The 6,088-nt window shown below is 31.3% G+C and overlaps 1 pseudogene; it reads right to left on the bottom strand.

The window, feature by feature from the left end:
* Positions 1–3,830: 3,830 nt before the first annotated feature.
* LOC144374414 (outer mitochondrial transmembrane helix translocase-like) lies at positions 3,831–4,591 on the bottom strand (annotated as a pseudogene).
* Between the last annotated feature and the right edge of the window lie 1,497 nt (positions 4,592–6,088).

Here is a 6,088-nt window from a genome sequence, read left to right as displayed (position 1 = left end):
CAGGAAGAAAGCAAAATGCAGCAAAATATATATACGAATATATTATGTATGGCTTAATAAGCAGAGAAAAATAATGAGAAACCCCTTTATTACACATTTATGAATATTAGGATAGTTATTAAAAATGGGATTTTAACTTTGATATCTTATATTTTGCATTTGCCTTTTACATCATCTTCACAATCTTTTATAACTTTAATTTTTTTAAAATTGTAGATGGACACAATACCTTTATTTTCTTTGTCTATTTCTATGTGGTGCCAGGGATTGAATCCAGTGTCTCATGTATGCTAGGCAAACGCTCTACCACTGAGCTACAACCCAGCATCCATAACTTGCTTTTTTTTAATCATTCAACTCAATATATTTGGAAATAATTTAAACATATAGTCAATATAAAGAATATTCACAAAGTATTTTGTAATCATTTTTAACAATGAATCTTTGAAATACATTTTGCATTCATAGCACATCTCAATTTGGACTGGCCATGTATCAAGTACTCAGTACCCCAGGTGGTTAGTGTCTACCATATTGGATAGCAGAGATCTATACTCTATACTGTTCAACTTTTCACATATTCTTCTAATTCAAACAGTGTGTTCAAACTCTTCAGTATGTTCAATCTCTTTTGAATTATTTTCCCGTGAGTTACTCTTGCTATATAAATATATTTAACATACATTTTATGTATAATAAAAATCATGTATAATTTTTACTAATTTTTATTTTTTAATTAGTTATACATGACAGTAGATTGCATTTATGCAGTCTGATATATCATATATGGAATATAATTTCTCATTTTTCAGTCAGCATACTACAGTAATGCAACCACATCAATATTTATAGCAGCTCAATTCACAATAGCTAAATTGTGGAACCAACCTAGGTGTCCTTCAGTAGATAAATGGACAAAGAAAATGTGGTATATATACTTAATGGACTATTACTCAGCTCTAAAGAAGAGTGAAATTATGGTATTTGCCAGTTAATGGATGAAGTTGAAGAATATCATGCTAAGTGAAATAAGCCAATCCCAAAAAACTAAAGGCCAAATGTTTTCTCTAATATTCGGATACTAATTAACAATAAGGCAGGGAGGCACTAGAGAAAAATAACATTATCTTAGATTAGGAAGATGGAAGTAAAGGGAGTGGAGGGGAGGGCATGTGGGGATATGAAAGACAATAGAATGAAACAGACATTATTATTTTATGTATATATGTGACTGCATGACCAATATGATTCTATAACTTGCTTTTAATTATCCAAAATATACTCCTGCAATGTCCACCTCACAATTCAGAGCATAATTCAATGAATAAACTATCCAATAAGATCTTATGAGGAACACTGCTGAAGAAATTATATACAGAAACTTATGAGTAATGATGCACAGCTTCCAAAGAATTATAATAAAAACAAAAGTCTGTGAAACATAATTTAATCTTTCAGATAATTCTGAGGAAACTTAATATTGTGTTGTGTCATTTTCTTCATGTTTTGTTTAGGTACCTGACTAAACCTAATTCTGGTTAGACAAATTTTGAACAAAAAAGTTTCATATATACTCCACGTAGCATCAAATGACTATAAACACTACAGGAGAATTTTGTTATGCATATTTGAACTTAACTGGAGTATCAATTTATAATATCTAAAAAAATTGAAACTACAAAATGTGTATGTTAGCACATAAACTAATGATTATTTATTTTAGACTATCATTCATTTGCTGATTAAATCATATGTGACTACAATTTAAAAATGCATATATTAAAATATGTTTAATATTGTTTTTTAGTTGTAGATGCACACAATACCTTTATTTTTTATGTAGTGCTGAGGATTGAACTCAGTGCCTCACAAATGTGAGGTAAGAAGCATTCTACCACTGAGCCAAAACACCAGCCCCTAAAAATAAAATTTGAAAAAACATGATTATAATAGAACTATCTGAAACAAAAAGTTGTTTCTTTAAAAGGATAAAAAGACTGATAAACAGTTAGTCAAAGCAACCAAAATAGTGAAAAGATCTAAATTAATGAAAGTAGAAATGAAAAAGGAGATATCACTACAGACATCATGGAATTTCAGAGGATCATTGGGGACTCTTTTGAAAACACACTTCAATAAATGGAAAAGTCTAGATGAAATAGAAAAATAATAAAATAAAATAAAATAAAATAACACCTTGCAACAAAGGAAATCCAGCGACCAGATTCTCAGCTGAATTCTACCAGATCCATAAAGAAGAACCAATTCCCATGCTTCTCAAATTATTTCCCCAAATACAAAGGTGTAGTGCATTTCCAAATGCATTGTATGAAACTAGTATCATCCTGATATAAAAACCAGACAACGAAAAGTCAAGAAATGCAAACTATAGACCAATATCCCTAATAAATGTACATACAAAAATTTTCATATGAAGTAGAATCCAATCAAATTAACAACATGACCTAATTGGTTTCATTACAGGAATGCAAGGATGGTTTAACATACAAAAAGTAATAAATTATATTCACCACATGACGAATTCTGGAAAAAAATCACAATTATCTCATTAGACACAGAGAAAGCCTTCAAAATATTCAGCATCCATTCAAAAAAAAAAAAAACAGTGAAAAAACAAGGATAGAAGAAACTTGTCTCAACATCATAAAGGCTACCCACAATAAATCCAAAGCCAATATCATACTTAATGGGGAAATACAAAGTATTCCTTCTAAAACCATGTACAACAAAAGAATGTCCACCCTCATCCTTCCTATTCAACTTAGTACTTGATATTTTAGCCAGATCATGTAGGAAGGAGGAGGAAATAAAAAGAATACAAACAGGAAAAGAAGTCAAATTATCTCCTTTTGCTGATGATGATCCAAAGAGTTCCACCAGAAGACTTCTACGGGTAATAAATAAATTCAGCAAAGTGCCAAGATTCAAAATCAGTTTATGAAAATCAAATAATCAACACCAACAATGAATTTGAGAAAGAATCAGAAAAAAATTTATTTACAACAACCTCAAAAAATTAAAGACCTATGTATAAATCTAACTGAGGAGGTAAAAGACACCCTGCATTGAAAATTATAGAACAATGAAGAAAGAAATTGAAGACATCAGAAGATGACCTATCATGTTCACAGACTGGCAGAACTAATATTGTTTAAATGGCCATATTACCAAAAGCAATTTACAGATTCAATTCAATTCTCATCAGAACACCATTGACATTCTTCACAGAACTAGAAAAAAAGTTCTAAAAATAATATGCAATAAAGGACACAAAATCCAATTTCAAAATATACTACAGATTCATAATAACAAAAACTGCATGGTCTTGGCATAAAACAGGCAAATAGACTGATGGAACAGAACTGGAGACAGATACAGTCATTTGATCTTTGGAAAAGGCATCAAAAACATATGTTGGAGAAGGCAGCCTTTTTAACAAGTGCTACTGAGACCACTAGATATATATGTAGAAGAATGAAACTAGATCCCTATCTCTCACCCTGAACAAAATTCAACACAAATGGATCAATGACCTAGGAATCGGATCAGAAACTTTGCAAATGAGGAGAAAATGTAGGGTCAACACTTGTACATACAGTTGTAGGCAACAACTACCCTCAATAAGATTTCTAAAGCTTAGGAAATAATACCAAGTGTATTGTTTCTCTCTATTTTAGAGCAAGTGGGTAAATGTGGAATACTATAAGAATCATCCTTGTTATAGTCAAGTCAAGGTCCTAAGGACACTTAGTAGCTCCCATTACTATGATGTGGCAGTTGTGGTCAGTATTCAAAATAATCCTAGAGACTCATAAGCTGAGCTTAGCCAAAGCTGTAACTTCATAGTTAGAATGTGAGCAGTTTCATAGGAAGGAATATATTTCATCTATTCAGAGGATGGAAAGTTGTGACTTAATGACATTGGAGGAAACAGCAGCAGCCAAATTTTGAGATTCTGTATAATACTTACAAGGCTGAAGGTTAATAAATTGATTACTTGCTTTCTTGGCTGTAGCCTTGACAATCAATGTTTTACCAGAGGCTAGAGGATCATAAAGAATATCTTATTGGAGGCTGCAAGAAGCCTGAAATTCTCAAATACTTCTTCTATAGATAATATGACTGTTTTTCAGATCCATAAATGACATCACCTAAAACTGCTAAACCACTCCAAGTACCATACATGTTAAGAGGGTCTAATACATGAGCAGCAATATGCCCTTCATATTTCTGAAAGCTTCACATTTTGTGACTCTTTGTTTCATTATTTTTTCCTGCCTAATATTTAGAATATTTCTATACATAGTTTTCAATAAAAAATTAATGATTATGATTCATTTATGTTGTACTTAATATCTATATTTGGATTTCTATATTCGTATATATGTGTATTTAGGAGCTCTTATTTCTGAGCTTCTACTTTTTGTTTTCTAGTTTGAAGAAATGCATGTACCATCCATTTGTTAGTAAAGTATGTTACTGCATCAAATATCAAGCAGAAAATGAAACCATCAACTTCATTCCAACTCCAGTAAAGATAAAAAGCTTCAGTATGCACCTTCTTGATCATTAACCTCACAGCAGAAATGGAGGAACAGAAGACTGATTATATGTCAAAAGTACATTACACAGGGAAGCTTTCATAGAATGTGATTTTTTAAGTATTTCTACATTCTGATGCTGAGTACTCCACTCTTAATGTACTAAAAGTTGAATTTTTCAATGTAGTTCAAGCAAGTTCTGTACATGAATGAAATTAAAGTATACATGCCAATTAATGAATGTAGTATAAGGGGCCCCAAAAAATTTGTGAACGGAAACATTTATGAGACTCTAAATTCCATCATCACTATATATAAGAAAAACCACTTCAGAAGTTGAGAAGTTAAAATGACATGGAAAATACAAAAGAAAGGCAGCATTAGAAAACACTAATTTCAATGGCTTCTAAGTATTCTAACATGATACATTCATCCTTCCACATCCATGGAGATATAATGCTGAGAACACTATGGCTTTCTAAAGTATCTGCCCCTTCTGTAGCTCATGTTCAAATGGTTATTGCCAGTATTTACTCCTTACCATTTCTAGACAATTCTCCTTATCCATGACAGTTTTTTTTTTCTACATAGGTTAGCATCACTATATAGTTACACTATAGTCAGTTTTTTATGTAGTTGGTCTCTCAGAACTTTTGCTCCCGTGATCATTTCTACTACATTATATATATTTATACACATTTATAATTTGACTCAAAAGGTAAACTTTTCTTATTTTTTCAACTGTTTCAATAGTTCATTCTTTTCAATGTTATTGACTATCAAACTCATAGGGTTAAACAGGTTAAAAAATAGACTGCGAAAAAATATTGGTAATAACACAATATTAGCTTCAATATAATTATGGTGAGAGATTATTATAGTAGCACATGTATAACTCCAATCTTCTGACTAAAGCAGCACTATGTTTTGAGTCATGAAACAATCAGAAAAATGGAAACAAATGCAGTCTGAAATAGGTTATTCAGACTAATAGAAGTTTTGGCAGAACTATGGTTGATTCACAGAACAGTTGGATTATAAACCACAATATTCAAATAAGGTAACTATTTATGATAATTACTAAAATGTTAACTTGCAAATAAAGCACAGAAAATAGCACTCTACTATAAGTTGATTCAAGTACAGTACAAGATAAAGCAGTATAATTAGAAGTCTATGTAGCTAACAGAATATCTTAGTCTCTGACATGTTAATACCAATGCAATAATGCAAGCACAGTTTAAATTCATTTTCAGTTAAGATAATTGTTCATGTTTTCTTTACAAATACTCATCTATCTGGAAGTATCCTTTCCTTAAATTTTCGATGTATTTTGTTAATATGTCCTATGTATTTACTTGGTAAGGGCTTCTCTAAAGTCCAATACTTGGAAGTTTTCTAGATTACTGAGTGAGCCGCCTTATTGTTCACAATGCTTTAGGCTACTTACATGGCTCTTTAGTTGCAAAACAAGCCCCTACTCTATTCACTGTCTTCACAACTCATGACAGTGTTGCCTCTACGAA

The sequence above is a fragment of the Ictidomys tridecemlineatus genome, unplaced genomic scaffold (genome assembly GCF_052094955.1).
Source record: "Ictidomys tridecemlineatus isolate mIctTri1 unplaced genomic scaffold, mIctTri1.hap1 Scaffold_689, whole genome shotgun sequence".
In the NCBI taxonomy this organism is placed as follows: Eukaryota; Metazoa; Chordata; class Mammalia; order Rodentia; family Sciuridae; genus Ictidomys; species Ictidomys tridecemlineatus.
This window is presented reverse-complemented; position numbering and strand designations above follow the sequence as displayed.